This window comes from Diabrotica virgifera, chromosome 10, assembly GCF_917563875.1.
Source record: "Diabrotica virgifera virgifera chromosome 10, PGI_DIABVI_V3a".
Lineage (NCBI taxonomy): Eukaryota > Metazoa > Arthropoda > Insecta > Coleoptera > Chrysomelidae > Diabrotica > Diabrotica virgifera.
Genome location: NC_065452.1, coordinates 70,809,132 through 70,829,673, shown reverse-complemented (window position 1 = coordinate 70,829,673; position 20,542 = coordinate 70,809,132). Strand labels below are relative to the sequence as shown.

General features: G+C 34.4%; 1 protein-coding gene across 1 annotated transcript in view; it reads left to right on the top strand.

Annotated features, from left to right (window-relative positions):
• Window positions 1–6,668: 6,668 nt before the first annotated feature.
• Window positions 6,669–20,542, top strand: part of LOC114343906 (alpha-1,6-mannosyl-glycoprotein 2-beta-N-acetylglucosaminyltransferase) — a 182,250-nt gene continuing 168,376 nt past the window's right edge. Inside the window, exon 1 of the mRNA XM_050663488.1 lies at window positions 6,669–6,934. The gene's annotated coding sequence lies outside the window, so the exon portion shown is untranslated. The remainder of the gene's footprint in view (window positions 6,935–20,542) is intronic.

The window sequence follows — 20,542 nt, the reverse complement described above, 5'->3', positions numbered from 1 at the left end:
GGATCGCATCTCGAACTTTTACCAAAGTTTTCGCCGTTAGGAACTCGACATTATCCACATCTTCGACCATCCTTAAACTTCCCTCTCGGCAGTGTCCATCAAGCATGGTCATCAGAATTTTCTCGCTATTACCGGGTATGGTTACGTCGCATGTAGTAAGTAAGCGGATGACATCTTCTTTGTCGTCGTGAAAGGGCAACTCTTCACCATTGATCTTGAGAACTCCATTTTGAACATCCAATATTGCCCCCACTTTCCTTAGTACGTCCATCCCCAATATGAATTCGTCGGAGATCTCGGCAATTAATACTTGATGTTCAACTGTGGTCTGGCCAATGGATACTGACATATTAGCCTCGCCATATGTATTAATTGGCTCACCAGTCGCTGTTCTAAGCTTTACTGTTGCAGGTGATAATTTATTGTGGTCTCGTACTACATCTGGACGTGCGATAGTTCTCGTTGCACCCGTATCCACCAAAAATGATCTACATCTATTATTGATACGACCTTCGATGTATAAGTTGTGGATTCCACCGGAGGACGTAAGGTTGACAGTTACTATGGGGGCTCTAGTTCTCGAGGTCGGCAGTTGCCCCTTGGTGTCGACCCGCTCTAGTTTTCCGACGGCTGTACGATCTTCTTACAATTACGACGAATGTGGCCTACGTCTCCACAATTCCAACATCTAGGCTCGCGTCTCTTTGGCATCTGATTACTTAATACTCTCCGTATCATTTCCTCCAGAAGTTCATCGTTGTGTTCGTCACTTTCTTCAATGGTTCTTACTCTATGGCTTCGTGAAGTTTGACTAGCCGTTTCGTGTTCCAATGCAATAGCAAGTGCTTCATCTAAAACTTTCGGCCTTGCTAGTCGTAAAGCTTTCTGTAGTTCATTATCTTTCAGCCCATTGACGAAGGTATCTACTGCAATTTCTTCTAAAACGCTGTCTGGCACCTCTGGATAAGCCAACCGCACCACACGAGCCACATCTGCTTCAAATTCTTGCAGATTCTCACTTGCTCGTTGACTTCTACTTCGCAGTTGTGCTTTGTATACTTGTTGTAGATGGGCATCTCCATAGCGTTTTTCTAGACGAGTGAACAAGGTCTGGTAACAATTTTCTTGACCCTTAGGAATTGATCTTAATATATCTGCAGCATCACCTCGCAAAGCAGCAGTCAAGGAAACAGCCTTTTCCTGTTCGGTCCAATGATTGGCGGTCGCAATAGCTTCAAATTGTCTAAGATATATGGACCAAGAGGACTTTCCGTCGAATGGTGGTAATTTGAATCTCATATTATGCGACGTTTCGTCTCTCGGTAGTTCATCTTTCACTACCGGATCTAACGCTGCTGCATTAACTGATGGTTGTACTTTTGTATCGGTTATCATGCTCTCTAGTTGTTTGATCTTTTCTTCTACGGTCTCTACACTTTTCTGCATCTTATCGAATGTTCTAGAAACTTCTTCAAATTTCCCGTCATTCTGTCTACAAACGTCTTTAATTACTTGAGAAACACTTTCAAATTTCTCGTCGCTTTTTCTACTAACTTCTTCAAGTTTCTCGTTGTTCTTTATAGAAGTTTCATCGATCTTTTGAGAAATGGTTTCGAATTTCTCATTATTTATCTTAGAAATATCATCGATCGTTTGAGAAAGACTTAGACTTATCTTAGACGTTTCATCGATCTTTTGAGAAACACTTTCAAATTTCGATAAGCTCGCTTGTTCTGCTGATTGGAAGTGGAACGTCTTTGGGTCATCTCCATTCTTCTTGAGGACTTCCTCGAGTCGTGATTGTAGGACTATCTTGAGCCCACTGCTGTCCACGTCCCGTTCCTCTAGCTGTTCACGGAGCTGTTTTACTGTAAGTTCTTGTAGCAACATCTTTGGTCGGCACACACGTACTTTCCAAAAGTCTTGTAAAAGTCTTTCCGAATACCGAACAATCAACGCACTTTAACTATTCCCGACGAATAGAGTCCAAAAGTCTTTTAAAGTCTTTCCGAATACCGAACAATTAACGCACTCCGGTTATTCCCGACGAATAAAGTTCAAAAGTCTTTTAAAGTCTCTCTGTAATTCACTTATTTATATCGCACTAACTTTACCGAACACCGACACCAACTGTAACGTGACTATTGCAATTACTTATAATTACAATAAAACTAGCGGTTCGTGTATTTATATACGACTTTATTATTTATTTATACAAGTTTACTTTACAAACTTTAGCTTAAGACTAACTCTATTCACAAAAATTATGCCTTATATATCCTAGTCGTTATTCTCGATCATTCCGGGCTAAGCCAGCTCTCCGACTATCGTGTGACCTTCCAACAACCGCGCATCGGTTCCACGTATAGCGTGCTTCGATCTAGACTTTTCTCGGCTTACGCCTTGCGGCTGGTGACTCATTGTTTTGCTACAATATATTTCTTTTAACACGTTTGTATATTTTTGTATAATAGGTACATTTTAACTCATTATTTAATACTTCCTGTATGTTTGTATCGTTTTGAAAACGTAGAGAAATCCTTGGAGATTCGTATTCGTAATCGGTAATTCGATATTCATAGACAGAACATTATTTTTGGTAATCAGAAAAAGTAATTCACCCACTTTCAATGTCAAGAGTCAAGTGTGAAAATAGATGATGTTTGCGTCTACTTCAACCAGATCACTTTTTATGTAAATATTATAATAGCAAAATCAATGGGAAAATCCCAGTAGCTGGCTGTATACCATAGTTAAAAAAACCATACAGAAGTAAAAACTTCCTTTGTATAATGGTATAAAAAAGTTTTAATAAAAAACATTAAAAGTCCTCCAAAAGGATTTGCAAAACGTTTTCAATCTGGATCAGATCATCCTCAGTGCGTTCTGCTTAGTACAAGAAACTAGCAACTTTTTGAAAAAGGTTACATCGAGAATTATGGTTTACATAATAATTATATTGTATTTATAGCGACTCCAAGTCGATGTTACAAGATGAAATGTGTTAGGAGTGCTCAAAGGGCAACATGGTTCCCCACTCGATAAGAACTTGTTGTTCTTGCCAGTTCAATGGACACAGACCAACCATTGGTTATTAACCAATGGTTGTCATATAACCATATAATTATTATGTAAACCATAATTCTCGATGTAACCTTTTTCAAAAAGTTGCTAGTTTCTTGTACTAAGCAGAACGCACTGAGGATGATCTGATCCAGATTGAAAACGTTTTGCAAATCCTTTTGGAGGACTTTTAATGTTTTTTAATAAAACTTTTTTATACCATTATACAAAGGAAGTTTTTACTTCTGTATGGTTTTTTTATTATAATAGCACTTAATTGTTTCTGCCTGATGTGAGTTTGCACTTTCAGTTTGCTTCTGTATTTATAAAATAAAATTTAAATTATGGTTTTGTTTGGAATAATTACTTGGGAATGATAATTATGATTGGGATCCAAAATAATATCTAACCTAATCCTAATCACCGTAAAAACCTAATAACCGGTTTTTACTTTAAATAGAAAACACCGGTTATAACCGGGACAAAATACCAACCGGTAAAACCGGTTATTGCGAAGTAAAAAAACCGGTTTTCGGTTAAAACCGGTAGGTGTTTCCCATCCCTACTACCAATGCCAAAAAATAGCTTGAAGTGTAGTTTTTTTAAGAAAGCCAATTAGGATAAAAGCAGTCCTTTTTCTTCAACCAAAGGCGGAGAAACGATTTGGAAAGCAAAACCAAAATCCAACAAGAGAAAAATGGAAGATAAAAGATAAGAATAGACAAACACTTAGACCGTCCGCACATGGGTCGATCGAAGACACGTCTCGATGTTCGCGCGGCTTGCTCGTCTTGTACGAACCCTGCGGCACAAGCGATTGTTCTCCGCATACTAGTCGATTCCAGGTTAAGTGTATCGTGAGTCGATTCAGTTTGCTCACATCTTCCAACCAGGAAGAACGCATTTTTAATGTATCAACCAAAAACGACTATTTCGATCTGTGAAAATTACGGTATTGTTACATTTTTAGTATAATTTAAATACAATGAGCATTATACTGAGGACATTTTTCTACTTCCCCAACGAATTTTATACTAAACACCTAGAAATAGAAGTTCAATGTTTTCAGAATTTTATACAGTGCGTCCATAAAGTAACGCATAAATTCATTATTTCGTAAACCGGCGACTTTAAGGAAAAATCCCGACACAGGTCGATTTTTATTTTTCATACTAGTGACGTCATCCATCAGGACGTGATGACGTAATCTATGATTTTTTTTAAATGACAATAGGAGTCATGTGATAGCTCATTTGAAAGTGTATTAAATTCTCTATTCCATAATATAAACATTAAAATAATTATTTATACAAGGTGTTCAAAAACACATTTTTTTAATTAAAATAATTGAGACAAAAAGAAGAATGTATGCAATTTATCTAATTCAAAATACGTTTTAATGTTGTCAGAAAACAGGAAAAAATTGTTTATTTGACAAATAAATATTGTTTTTCGCTTAAATTTAGTGTTAAAGCTACCACCCAGCTGCCTCTTGTCAGTTTGAACATTTCGTTTAAGCTAATATCAATGTTTATTTATCAAATCATTTTTTTTTCTGTTTTCTGACAGTAGTAAAACGCATTTTGAATTAAATAAATTACATACATTCTTCTTTTTGTCTCAATTATTTTAATTAAAAAAATGTTTTTTTGAACACCCTGTATAAATAATTATTTTAATGTTTACATTAGTGAATAGAGAATTGAATACCTTTTCAAATGAGCTATCACATGACTCCTATTGTCATTTAAAGAAATCATCGATTACGTCATCACGCATATAGACGGATGACGTCACTGGTATGATATATATTCCAAAAAATCGTAATTTAAAAATAAAAATCGACCTGTTTCGGGATTTTTCCTCAAAGTCGTAGGTTTAAGAAATAACGAATTTATGCTTTACTTTATGGACGGACTGTATTACAAACAATATATTTCCACTTTCCACAAAGCTAGTAGGTTGTACTACAATCAACGAACATAACATGCACCGATCTTTAAATAAAACTAATATTTAAATAGGCGCAAAAAACAACAAAAAACGAAGGAAACAAATAAAATGGACATCTTGGATATTAGTGCATAAAATGGACATCTTGGATATTAGTGCACCCTATGTAACGCACAGCTGAATCTTATGTTTGTGCGTCACAGTGTTGCCGTGCCATTTCTTTCATAATTTCAATCAATGTTAAATGTACCTACAAGGATAATAGAATAAGAACGTTTACTTCTCCGTCAATATACTGGGTAGAATGACAAATGAGGTGTCAAATGAAAGCTTATAATACAAGGATAGTACTAAAGGTGAGAAATTAGTGAACTATTTTAAATGGGAAATAAGCCAATTTTATTAAAATTGGCTTAAATTTTACACAATTTTACCAAAAAAAAAATGAATTTATTAACGTTTCGACGCCCAAGTCGGGTGTCGTTGTCAAAATACAAAATAATACTAAATAAATAAAAATGTTGTTGCTTAGTAAAAAATTCTTCTAATAATTTATTTAATCTGACTCATTTATATCGGCAATTCAGGCATGTATTATACAGTTTAAAGTAGAAGACTTTAAAATGATATTGCCAATATTGATGAGTCTTTTTTTTGGTAAAATTGTGGCTTATTTCCCATTTAAAATAGTTCATTATAAAAATGCCACAAGGAATTAGCTTCAGAACAACAGTGAGAAATTAGACCTAGATTGTCTGTCCCTCAAAAAATAAGCGTTATATTGGGGATTTCTAATGTCGACCTTAAAAGTTGCACTATTATTTTTCTACAAAACATTTTGATCTAAAACTTATCAGAAAACTTTTTTGTACTCTCTACTTTCAAATAAACGTGATTAAGAAGCTAAATTTTAAACTTCGTCACACAACTTTTGTGATTAAACTTTGCAATGCACAAATCCGCCCCTTTTTCTTTGAAAAATTCATAACCTTTATCATGATAAGAATAAAAACTTGAAGAAGGTACCTTTGTCTTTAGAAATGTTAGAGCTATATACTGTAAAAATTTCAGAAAAAAATATTTAAATGGAACAGAGTTGTAGCGAGGTAAACGCAAAAAACGTGATATCATTTTTTTTTATTTTTAGGTTAAAATTGCGATTTTGACAATGCTCCCCCACATAAAATTCAAAATAAACCTCATTTTAGTTTCAGCACCCTCGAAAATATAAAGTATGAATAAAATTAGCCATTCACCCCTCCGTGGTCAGTATCTCGAAAACTAAGCGCTTTTTTGAGGGTGTATAATATCACAAAAAATTGTAACGTGATAGTTTGAAAAAATAGAGGATACGGCAACGGTGTTGCAAGTGATGGTCGGATCCGTCGGATCCAATGCCAAAATCTACACAGTAGGGTGCACTAATATCCAAGATGTCCAATAAAATAAACTACCTATATGACTGGAAACGTGAGTCTCATTCGAACTTTCTCGTGCGCTACGGATCGCAAGCGACAAGAGTCGTACAAGACGAGAAGATTTGCAATCCTAACGTCGCCCCATGTGCGGATGGCCTTAGTCCGACCCTGATCGACATAGGAATTCTTAGAAGAAGAAATAAAAAGCTATTGGCGACACTGCATGGTATTTATTTATATACGTTACGTATTATTGGTTGCCTAAAAGTATGTTGTGGTTGTGATACTACGCCTGTACGGTAACAGGGATTAGTGTATTTTATTCTAAACATTTTCTATATATTTTCTTAGGCCTAATTTAGAAATACTGGGGCCTAGTGAATCAAACAATGAATTACTTTTTAACGAATCACTGAAAATTTTAGACTGATAGTCTACATTTAAAGTTAATAATAGCTTTCAAGAGAAAATGCTTTTGAGACAAGAATTTTTGTAAAAACGTAAGTACTGCTTTTATTCATTAGATCTATTTAAAAAACAGACCAAAACACATGATTGTTAATTGTTAATTTTAAGATATGTTTTGTCAAGTAACTCCTGACTGATTCCTAAGTTCTAATCATACAGTCGAGTATTAGATTTTATATTTCCTATTTTCATACACTTCCTCAACAATACTGGCAAAACATTGCACTAATTTTATCAATAGTATTGAGAGACTTTAATATTATTTTGGAATAAATTTAAATAATTAAGTGTCTATAGTGTTTGTTGACATCCTTTCCTTTAAAAATCACATTAAAATATAGGAATAACAGCCAGTTGGATCCCAATCTCTCTTTAGAAAACAATCTTATGTTTTGTATCTCACTTAGTAGATTACAAAAGAATTTGTTAAATTAAATTCAAATAATAATGAACTAACTGTACATCCAGGAAGTTTGCTTAAAAATCCATTTTTTTTCTTAGGGATGTAATAATATATTACATATTATATTGAAACTAAAACCTATGAAAATTGTGGGTTTAATAAAAACCCCCCAATGTGAATTGTTTTTATATAAGATGCAGACCTTTCAAAATAAGAGAAAGGTGCTATTTGATAACATTGTTATTGAAGATTTAGTCATGTGACAACAATCTGAAAATTAGTGAAATTAGACTGCAGAGACAGAGATTAATATTAAAAAATCAACAGATAAAGCTAAGAATTTAAGCCATAGACAAAATATTGTTTTATGTTATAACTAAAGATTAGGACAATAATTTTTAATCCATTAAACTGAATTTAAAAAGAAAATTATGCATTTGCTGTTGTTTTCCATTTCAATAACAAATATTTAAGTTCTGAAACTCTTTCTTTATGTCAACTTAATCTTAGTCTTCACATACTGCACTTCCGCTCAAGTAGTGTCACAACTAAAAAAAAAATAATAAAAACCGTTTTATTGTACCAACAGTTTACTACGAAGTCCTTTCTCAAAAAGTGTTATATCTATATTACCGCGAGGAGGAGAGATGACAGATGTTCGTTTATGCAGTGCAAGTGACCTTGAGGGTTTTAGTTAAATCTGTTATACTGTACTTGTAGTTAGATGACACTAGTGTCACATGGTTAACCAAAATCAATGATGCACCAAACATAAACAGTGTCACATAAATATCATCTTGGACAAGGCAGAAGGCAGTTATCCATTTAAAATCTGTATAAAGCTTTAGAGTTAGAGTAAAGAGTTAAGACAGTATATTTATGTAATTGCTTATTGCTTTATTCAAAAGAATCTGCGAATGTGTTCAAGAAAAGTGACACCTTTATTTTTCTTTTTGCAGTATTTTTTGTTTAATTTTGTTGCTTATTAAAGTTAGATCATCAAAAAGTATAACCCTGTTAACCAGATAATAATAATAATAATATAGGATGTACTGCAATACCCACTTTTTTTATTTATTGGATGGGAAACCTCCATTACAAAAAATAATAGTACATTTTTGATTAAAGGCTATATCAAAACTAGTCTAAATAACTATTAAGACAAGCTTAAAAGATACATATGGGTAGGGTTACCATACGTCCGGATTTCATCCGGATTTGAAAGACATGTGTTCTGCGGAATTGGCGATTTTTTTCTTTACTAAAAAAATATTTAAAAAAACATTTAACAAATTACTCGAAGATCTCAAAGATGCAAATTTTATTACGGTTACAATTGATAGTTCAAACAGAAACGAAATAAACTGACTCCGGTATGTGTTCGTTATTTTAAGCAAAATGAAGGTGTCAACTTGAAACTTTTATTTTTTGATGAACTTCCGGGTGAAACATCTGATCTTTTAGTAGAACATGTTTTAAAATGTATTAAAAAGTACTCTATTGATTCAAAAGTAGTTTGTCTTTGTGCTGATAATACTAATACTAACTTTGGGGGTGTCAAAAGGCAAGAGCCAGGATATGTTTTTTTCCTTGGACTACCCCTGTCCGGATTTGGCCTTAATAAATTATGGTAACCCTACATATAGGTACATATACAGTGGAACCTCGATAACTCGGATTAATCGGGACCGCGACCGATCCGGGTTATCGAAAATCCGAGATAGCCGGAGAATATGGTACAAATTAATAAAATACGGTATACTTACAGATAAACTCCGTTAGAATTGAAATAACATGAAATATATTTATAAATATGCACAGTACCTACTCATTAAAATTACTAAAAAAAAACACCAAACCCAAACGTAAGCAAATGGAAGCGAACAATACAAGACACACAATACTAAAGATCATTGTTTATAAAAGAATTTTTTAAATAGTCTTTCCTAAACAATGCTGACAGTTTGAAATAAAAAGGAATAGATACTACAGACAGGTGGCTGTTGTTTCTGCGGCGTGTGCTATGAGTCATTTTTAATATCGTATAGTTCAAATTACACACATAAGTACACATTATCTCTCAAATATTATATTACAAACATTTTTACTGTTGAAAGGTTTGTCTGATAATTAACTATTTTGATTGGAAATAAGCCACAATTAAATTGAAAAATACAAAATATTGAAAATCAAAATGTTTATCTGATGAAAATCGGTCCGGGTTAGCCGGACTTCCGGGTTATCGGGGGCCGACTTATCGGGGTTCCACTGTATACACATATACAAAATTAACGAAAAGTTACTTAAATAATAAATCCATTAGGTTCATAAGTTATCACTAGTAAACTGGTACAGCGGCTCTTTAAAGGATTCTTTGCGGCTCTCGAAAAATGTATCCGAGATCCTTTTTAATTGTTTACCATTTTCCTCGAATGTCTTCCAATATTAAACAAGAAAAACGAGTATATTATAAAGAAGATTGGCTGAATTGCTATGAATTTTGGAAATTTGTACTAGAATGGAAGTATCATGAATTAAAAAAGGCTGCCTGTGAAATTTATTATATATAAGGAACAACGTGCTTATGTGAATTATTTTATTTCCATTTTAAAATTCTTACAATTTAAACATCGTTCACTATTAACTAACCAGCATCTGAAAGAATTACTGAGAAGTGCTGTTATCAATTATTATTTAAGTATTATTAAAAAAAGCATAATAAATGTTTTTAATTAATAATCTACAATGAAGTTAACTTTACTAAGTAACAATACATTTACTCAACACACAACACTACACATTACATCTAATTCCGAAATCAACCGTACCGTGCCTTAGTTGTTCTATTTATATATGATTTCAATAAATATAACTTCTGTAGAAAAAAATTAATAAATACCATTTTTGCATTCTCTATTCAAAAATAATATTTCTTAAATTTTTCGTTATTTTATCTGTATAGTGTCACAACTCAAAAAAAGTATTTTTTTAAATATTTTTAATTGTATTAATATGCTACAGTAGACTCCCATAAGTTCGGCCACCTCGGGACTGGACCCTAGGCCGAACTTAAAAGTGGCCGAACTAACCGATGCCTACCTAAAAATGCCCATTTATTGTTTGTACGTATCCAGAAAACACAAAACACAGGGATACTCTGACATATATTTAACACATATGAAAAGACAGAAGGTTACAAAACAATCCAAAACAAAGTTACAGAACTGTAAGTAGGCCTAATAAAATTACTATACATTGGTGGTTTGGATTCGTAAACACTTAAAAAATCTGCTATTTTTTTCTTTTTTAATGATTTTTTATGTTCAAAGTCACGCCACTTTTTAATAAACATTACATCGATGGCAGTCGCTTCTTTTTGCTGTTCGATATAGGTAGCTGCCAGTTTCAAAGCTGCTTTATCTTCAGCGTGGCTTATTTTATTTTCTTCAACTTCCTCTTCTATCTAAGCAGCATATGCGTCGTTATCTTTCTCGTTTTCCTGGCGAATGGCACACTCGCTGATTTCATCGTCGTTCAAAACCTTGTTGTGTCCATTTTCAAACTTGATCCACTCCAAAACATCTTCTTCAACAATGGGACCACAGTTCGGTAGTTGCTGAAGGTCGCAAGAATGTTGTTTGACTCATCTGCTGTTGTGTTTGCTTGTCAATCATGTCTTCTACGTATATTTGGCTAAAGTTTTTTCCAAGACCTTAACAACATAAACGTGGAAACTCTCCCAGTGTATTATCGGTCGCAGAAATAAGCGTGGATGGACACATATTTGTTCAGGGAATAGTTCGTTTACGAATTTGTTCTTAAAGTAAAAAAATATTTGACAAAATTAAAACTGCCCATGAAAACACTTCTACTTCCTGACAACGCCCTTACTCACCAGGAAGATATTCAGTGTGACGATGAAAAAGAAGTTAAACTGCTGTTCCCAGTCTTCAACAGCCGATAGATCCAGGGGCCATTAAGTGCTTCCAGATGAAGTATCGCCGAAAACTGCGATGACAATGACAATGACAAATAGTGGTCATTGTGGATGCTGGAAGCATTTGAACACAAGGCGACCGTTATTGTCTCTTTGCTGACTTTAAACTCCGCAGAAGATGTTTCTTTCGGGGTGCAAAGGTTTTTCTGGGCAGAAGTTTAAAATTTAACTCAGGTTCGTCGACGTTGTCTATTTGCTCTGGGCTCAAGTTTAGGTCACCGATGATTTTTTAAAATCTTACAGAAAAATTGGTGGCCGCTACAGGCAGAGAGCCGGCCGGACTAAGCGGAGACCGAACTAACCGAGGCCGAACTTATGGGAGTCTACTGTATTTTGTTTGAGCTTCAAGAATCTTTGTAACTTACTAAATTAAGTAGTTATTGTTCTAATCTTAATAGTTTTTGAATTAAACCCGGAAAAGTTCTAGCACATATATTTTAAACATTGTTTTCTCAATACTTTGCTTTTTTGACTTATGACACTGTCAGAGGTGCCATATGCGGTTGAGAATAAACCACAGCTTATTCAATAAATTCGTTATGTGATGTTTCTAATTCTAGACCTGACATTTTGTTCAAAAAATGTAAAATAATAATAGTCTCCTGTTTTGTACCGCTGATGCGGCTTTGGGATTATAGCAGGGTAGTCTGCTATATCCAGGGCTACGGTATACAAGGAAGGTAACAGGGCCAGTGCTACGCTTCAACCGCCTATTATTACCCCTGGTTTTACCCAAGATACTCATTTTATTCAGGCTGGTTCTATAGACATTTTTAAAAATGTCTAGCTGTTCTCGCTGGCCTTTGAGTTTTGACCCCCCCCCCCCCCTCCAGCATGCGAGTCAGACATCCTGCGGCCTGAGCTACGCTGGCCCTCAAAAAATATATAAAACATTAATATATTTGTAATGAAGATAGCTTCAGATTTGAAATCAAATTTTAAACATAGTTATAGAAGAAAAGGGAATTAAATCACAATCCAAAAATGAATTGAAGTGAATAAAAGATATCAATGCCACATAACATAATATTTGCTACTCAGTTGATCTGATTAAGCAGTTAGGTTAAAATTTAACAAAATAAATATATTTGCATATTTTCAAACTGCAGAATAATGGTGAATATGCTTTTTATGGATCTTACCACATAGTATTTGTAAAGCTTTATATACCATTTCTTAATAGTGTTATTACCTCTTTTATTAATAATTTTCTGTGTATTAGTATTTAAATTTTCTTCTACTTAGTTTGATTTCATAGAATAATTCACAAGAATATAACTTAATTAAAAATAACAAAGAACCAAATACTTTAATATGAAATTAAAAATGTCACCCTGGTGCTACAGCCCTTAGAGGGCCTCAACCTTCTCAAGCCTTCTGCGCCATTCTGCTTCTTGCTTAGAGTTTCCAGTTGGCAACACCGATCTTCTCAACATCCTGTCTTACCCTGTCTATCTATTTCAGGTTTGGTCTACCCCGTCTTCTCATTCCCACTGGTTGTGCTATTTTTTATCATGTTTGATTCTAGGTGCTGGGCTACATGTACTGCCCACTGCAGATAGTTTTGCTTGATTATAGTGGTAATATCTTTTCCACCAAACTTATGCTTGCAGATAGTCTGCAGTTCAAAGTTATGTATATACCTCTATATTATGTTCTCACAGACCGCTTGGTATACTTATAGTACGTTTCTTTCAAAAATCGATAGGAAGGATTCATCTGTTTTGTTTAGGGTCCATTCCTCTGATCCATATGTGAGAATGGGAACTGTCAGTGTTTTATACAGTCTTATATGAGTTTTTGGGACAGATGTTTGTGAGCTACAGTAGAACCCCGATTATTCGTGCTCTTCAGGACCGGACGTGGCAGGGATAATTGAAAAGTACGGATAATGCGAACATTTATTTCTTATATAATATATATATGTACGTATATACATATATATACATACATATTTACCTACCATAGACAGATAACAGAAAAAATAAATTATGAGTTTCCCTCTCAGCGTATAGAGTTTCGTCGAGTGATTTACGGTGACGCCATTTTGATAAAACCTCAAAAATGCAATTTAAGTAGCCGATTAATCTGCACACAGATAATTGGGGTTCTACTGTACGTTGATAGACCATGATAACAAGATATGTCCCTCTTCTAGGCCATCTTTTTTTATTTATTTATTTATTAACGGGATACCACCCAATTTAATATATACACAAAATATTATAATTATCTAGCGATACAATAAATATAAAGATATAGTAAATATGTATGACAAAAATTGGCGATGCAGCTATATAGAAAAAACAAATATTAAAATAATACAAAGTAAATAACAAATATAAATCACATAAGATTACAAAATTTTTTTTAAACACTGTTTACAAACATTTTCCGAAGCGCACAGCAACAAATCAAGGTCTATCTATTTCCATTTAGAATGATTCTACTCAGCGGAGAATGCCTACCAAAGTTGCAGCGATGAAATTTAATTGCAAAATTTTGGGATGTTCTAGTAACTCTAAAGGGAACATTAAAGTCAATTAGAGAAATTAGATCATTGCTATTAATTTTTGAATTCAGTAGTTTATGAAGAAACAAAACATCAGCATACATCTGTCTGGAAGATAGTCTAGGAAGGTTTAATTTATTTCTAATTTCTGAGTAGGAATGGTCACTTAAAGGTTTGTGTAATTTAAAACTTAAGTACCTAATGAATTTATTTTGGAATTTTTCAAGCTTGGCTATATGGACTTCATAAGTGGGTGACCAAACAACTGAGCAATACTCAAGAACAGATCTAACTAGGGAAATGTAAATCAGTCTGATGGAATTAATGTTATGCAAACATCTAGAAGTTTTAATAATGAAGCCTAACATTTTAAATGCCTGGTTATTCACATAATCAAAATGAGCGCAAAAATTTAGTTTGGAATCTAATTGAACACCTAGATCTCTTAGAGTTGATACAACCTTCAGTGGTTCTTCAGCTAATTTGTAATTATAAAAGAGGTTGTTAGTTCTTCTACAGAAACTAATAAAGTTACATTTTCCAACATTAATGCTCACTTGGTTCCAATTGCACCATGCCATAATTTTGTTAATATCATTTTGAAGTTTTTCACAATCTGAGACGGATTCGATAATTCTATAGATTTCTAAATCATCAGCAAATAGAAGAAATTTAGAGTTAATTTAAGATTTAATGTCATTAACAAATATATTAAAAAGGAAAGGCCCTAAGTGGCTTCCTTGTGGAACACCAGATGTTACGGAAATTTCACTAGATTGAAAGTGTTTAATTTTAACAAGTTGTATTCTGCTAGTTAGGTAACTACATAACCAGTTATACAGATTGCCCGTAAATCCAATAGCTTTAAGCTTGTTACACAACAATTTATGATTCACAGTGTCAAATGCTTTGGAGAAATCTGTATAAATAGCATCCACCTGTAGTCTCCTTTCCAAAGCATCAGATATGTATTGCGTGAAAAGTAAAAGATTTGTAGAAGTTGATCTACCTGAAAGAAAACCATGTTGCTCTTCAATTAGTACATTGCATAAAGGTGTTTTATTAGAGTCGCATATTATACTCTCTAGAATTTTAGGAATAGAAGAAAGAATGCTTATTGGTCTGTAGTTAGCTATATTACTCCTGTCAGCTGATTTATGAATAGGAACAATAAAACTAGATTTCCACAAACTTGGACAAATACCTGAATCAAGTGAATGAGAAAACAGAAAATATAAGAGACGGGTTAAAGTGCATCTACATTTTTTAAATATTATGGGTGGAATTCCATCTGGTCCAGAGCCTTTAAAAATGTCTAAATTGGCTAATTTTTCAAATATGATTTCAATAGATACATTACAAGAATTTAGACTCACTGTTTTTTCATATTCTAAGGTGGGCTGTATTAAATCATCATTTGCTCTGTAAATATTTTGAAAGCATTGCGCAAAATTATTAACGATATCCGCACCATTATTAAGCACTGTGTTTCTAAGAAACATAGTGTTTGGTAGACCATTATTTTTGCGTTTGCTGTTAACAAAATTCCAAAAGTGCTTTACATTTGAACTAATTCTAGATTCAGTTTGACTTATATGAGTATAAATATCATGACATGACCTGCTTAATTCTTTGCATTTGGTTCTCAAGGAAGAGAAAAGTACAGAATCGTCCCAAGAATTTGTTTGTTTATATATCTTATGAGCAATTTTTTTCCTAAATATTAATAATTTTAGGTCATTAGTCATCCAACGAGGAAATTTGGGATTTTTTAATCTTACACGTGGTATTGAACAATGGATACCAAACTGCAATATGGAGTAGAACAGTTCCGTGGCTTCGTTAATATCTCTGTAAATACCTAAAACGTTCTCCCAGGAGATACTAGCAAAATACATATTAAGAGCAACATAGTCTCCTCTCCTAAAATTGAAGGCAAAACTATCATATTGAAACTCAGGCATATCTTGCCTTCATTTTGTCTCCATGTCCATTAAATTTCCAAAAGTTGCGTTGAAATTCTGTTCCATGGTTCCCATGCAGTGCCTACTATAATCTACCAGCCATTCATTGTTTATACTTTACTATACAGTTCCAGATTTTCTCTAAAACAGATATAGCAGGGGGATGAAATACATTCCTGTCATACTCTTGTTTTATCGTAATTTTATCAGGTAGAATGTAGAAAATGGGACAGCCAATAGAGCCTGATACACTGCGACCTTTGCAGATCTATTGTGTTTCCCCCTTCTTTTAAAGCACTTCATCTAGCTTGGTCCTCTTAATGAGACTCAACAGCCTTGATAGTGGCCTTTTCATGTAGCCTGGTGCTTCCGGTTTTTCCTCCCTGAATTCTAGAAACCGCACTCGTGCGAGACCTTCGCAATGACACAGAACATGTAGAGCGGTTTCCTGTTCTTCCAGACAGAAACGACAGGTGTCCTCTTCTGTCAGGCCTATGAGACTCATTGAGTGTCTATTGAGTCTACAGTGTCCAGTCAGCAGACCCACTATCATTCTGACAGTCCTGCGACTGGGCGAAAGTAAGTTGCTGTAAATTTAGCCGAATGTCCTTTGATGAACTGTTTGGCCTGCCTCTGTCCTGGTGAGTTGTTCCATCACTCGACTTCTGTTGCACCCATTTGTGTATGGCTGCTCTTTTTATAGTATTTGCGACTCCAAAGAAGGGTTCCGGACCAACCAGTGGCGTAGATGCGCCTTCTCGGGCCAATTCCCCGGCCTTCTAGGGCCAATTCACCGGCCTTCTCGTTGCTACAATGACCCTTATGTACGGCACCCAGGCAAGTGTCAACCTGTTTCGACTTCCCACCTGAGAGAGGACATTCAAACAGTTCCATACGAGCCATGAATCGACCTGTACCGAACTGTGAGCCTTTAGAGCCGCTTGACTATCCGAAGAGATAACGATGGAGTTGTTATCTAGATTTCGGCTGATTAGTTCCATAGCGCACCTTTGTATAGCAGCTACTTCGGCTTGAAATACGGTCGCGTATGTTCCTAGACATACCCGGACTTCCGTCCTTGGTTTTATGCCATATATTCCAGCCCCTGTACCTATATCGGTTTTGGAGCCGTCCATATACCATATTGAGTTTGCCGGTAGCGGGGCAGTTTCCCAGTCCTCTATTTTTGGTATTGTAATTTGAAAATTTTTGTTAAAACATACCTCGTAACCATTCGGCCTACAGGCATTCCTAGAACGGGGTCTGCCTTTATGTCCTGCTATAGCCTTAAGTTATCAGCTCCCTGCATCATACTTATTGGAGCTGAATCAACTGATGTACTGTTGATCTGGCTTCACTCTGTATGTATATATGCAGAGGTAGTAGGTTTACCAGAACTTCTAGTGCGTCCGTTGGGGCTGTTCTCATGGCTCCTTTAACACTCAAGCATGCAAGCCTTTGTGTGCTACTGAGCAATCGAATCACCCCGGACTGTTGCGTTTTGTTCCACCACGCCACTGAACCGTAAGTTATCATGGGCCTTATAACCCTTGTGTATAACCAGAGGTTCATTTTAGGATTTAACCCCCAATTCTTACCACACATTCGTCTACATCTGTTCAGGGCCATAGTGGCCTTCTGTGTGACTTTTTGAATGTGTGCATTCCATGTCAGCCTCTGGTCGAATATTACACCTAAGTACTTAGCTTGACATGTGAATGGGATTTCTACTCCCTTGAGCGCTAGTGGTTCAATTTTATTGGAATTTTATCAGTTAACTCTTCTCTTATTTTGATTTTGTCGTTTTACTGTAATAAATGTTTCTGGTAGTGTTTTGCCATCAAATGTTTTTTGATAATCTATATGCATATGTATATTTCACAATTTACGAAATCTCCATCTATGAAATGAGCGAAAAGTGCTGTGCACAAGAGATTTGAAGTTGGAGTTTGAGTTACGTTGGCTAGGTGCTACATTTTCTCGACTTTGTTTTATGGAATGGAAACTTGGACCTTGAATGTGGCATCAATGAAAAAAGTGGAATCATTCGAGCTGTGGGTGTACAGAAGAATTCAGAAAATATCGTGGACAGAACATGCCTGTGACAAATAAAGAGGTTCTGAGAAAGATGAATAAAGAAATGGATATCTTAAATACCACCAAAACAAGAAAATTAGAACATCTCGGACATATTACTAGTGTCAAGAGATGCAACTTGCTCCAATTGATTATGTAGCGAACGATTTAAGGAAAAAGAAGCATAGGGAGATGCAGAATATCATGGCTGCGCAACCTGAGGGAATGGTATAGATGTACATCAAATGAACTTTTTAGAGCAGCCGTCTCTAAAATAATTAATAATTAGATATGATGACCGCCGACTTCCGTCGCGGAGATGGCACTTGAAGAAGATCTATGAAATAGTACCTGTAGAGCAAAAAGTTTTAAGTAATAAATCTTATAATCTCGCATTTTTTGCGGGTTGATTCAGGGTGATTTAGTAAGAATGTCCAATCTCTGAGTTGTAGATTCTAGACCTCAAAATATTAAGATTTAACCCAAATCACTTAAATAAAATGTGGCTCGTTACTGGCGCGTTTGTTTAAAAATTTAATAAATATTTTTACCCAGTGCTTTAAAACTATTCGACATATCCTTGTCATACTTCTCAGAAAATGTAGGTACTCTATATCCTACTAAATTATGGCAAATAAACCTTTCTGTCTACTACCACAGGCGTACGACAGGGGACAGTGAATGGTTTACCCTTCCCAAATTCTACTCCACTGGCGGAATTGTTATTTCAGCGCAATATTTCGATTCTCCGATACTTTCTATATAAATAATACACTCTTCATTCATAACTTTAGAGTCATTAGTTTTCGAGGTATTTGAAGTTGAAAATGAAATGGCACAGCTATTTTGATTAATGTATTGCGCTCTTTCATTTTTAACTTCAAATATCTCGAATAATGATTTTATCGGTACGAATGAAAAATATAATAATTACATAGAAAATATTGGACAATCGAAAAATTTCACGAAAATAGTAATTTCGCCAGTGGCGTAGAATGTGGGAAGGGTCAACCATTCACTTTCCTCTATCGTACGCATCTGGTAGTAGCCACAAAGGTTTATTTAAAATCTTTTAGTAGGGTGTACAGTAGCTACACTTTCTGCCAAGTATGATAAGGATATGGCAAAATTTTTAAAATATTGGATATATCAATACTATTGGATAGTCAATACTTATGTAATAGGGATGTTTGATTTAAAAATTTAAAAATTATTTGTACCTAGTACTTTAAAAGTATTTGAAATATCCTTATCATACTTGTCAAAAAGTGTGAGTACTGTACATCCTACTAATTTTTGTTAAATAAACGTTCCTGGCTACTACGAGAGGGTTACGACAAGGGAAGTGAATGGTTGATCCTTCCCAAATTCTACGGCACTGATGGAATTGCTGTTTTAGCATATTTTTTTGATTCTCCAATACTTTCTATGTAAATAATATACTCTTCATTCATAACGATAAAATTATTAGTTTTCAAGATATTTGAAGTTAAAAATGAAAGCGCAATACATTAATCGAAATAACTTTAAATATCTTGAAAACTAATGACTTTATCTTTACGAATAAAGGGCATATTATTTACATAGAAAGTATTGGAGAATAAAAAAATTATGCTAAAATAGCAATTCCATCAGTGCCGTAGAATTTGGGAAGGATCAACCATTCACTTCCCCTTTCGTAGTAGCCAGAAACGTTTGTTTATCATAATTTAGTAGGATGTACAGTGCCTACACTTTCTGCCAAGCATGACAAGAATATGTCAAATAGTTTTAAAGTCCTGGGTAAAAATAGTCATTAAATTTTTAAATAAAACACTCTGTAACGAGGCACATTTTATTTAAGTGATTTGGGTTAAATCTTAATTTTGAGGTCTAGAATCTACAACTCAGAGATTAAAGATTCTGAACGAATCACCCTGTATGCATTATGGTGCAAATGAAAGTAATAAATTAATTTTTTTATGAATGGGCGATTTTGGAAATAAATCCCGAAACAAGTCGATTTTTATTTTTAAATTATGATTTTTTACATACTAGTGACGTAACCCATCCTAGCGTGATGACGTAATCGATATCTTTTTTAAATGAGAATAGGGGTCGTGTGCTAGCTCATTTGAAAGGTTATTCAATTCTCTATTCACTAATACAGGGTGATTGATTAGGGGTAAAGCTCCGTAGATCCGTTATAGTAATAGATAGCAATAAAAGTTAATAACAATAATTGTAGCCAATTATGAGCTTCACATTTAAAAATTAATTAGAATGTTACAGGGTGTTCGATAACATAGTGGCAGACCAAATTTATGTTTTTTTAAATGGAACACCCTATATTTTATTTTATATTCGAAATCTTCTTAACTTCTTTATTACAAAAATATAGAGGTTACTAAGACACGTTAAATGCTACTAGGAGCACTCCCGAATCATAATTTACAATGTATATACATTGTAAAGCCTAAATCATGATTTCCAAAGTTTACACATTGTAAATTATGATTCGGGCGTGCTCCTAGTAGCATTTAACGTGTCTTAGTTTGTTTATTTCTACTGCATTTTGATTGTAAATTTAGCATAGTGTAGGAAACAGGGGTTGAACTTCGCAAACTCGACACAAGTCCGGTTTTATGTTTTTCTGGTATATCAAGGGGTGCTTATTGTGAGACTAACTTTTCTTAAAAGATTTCGCCC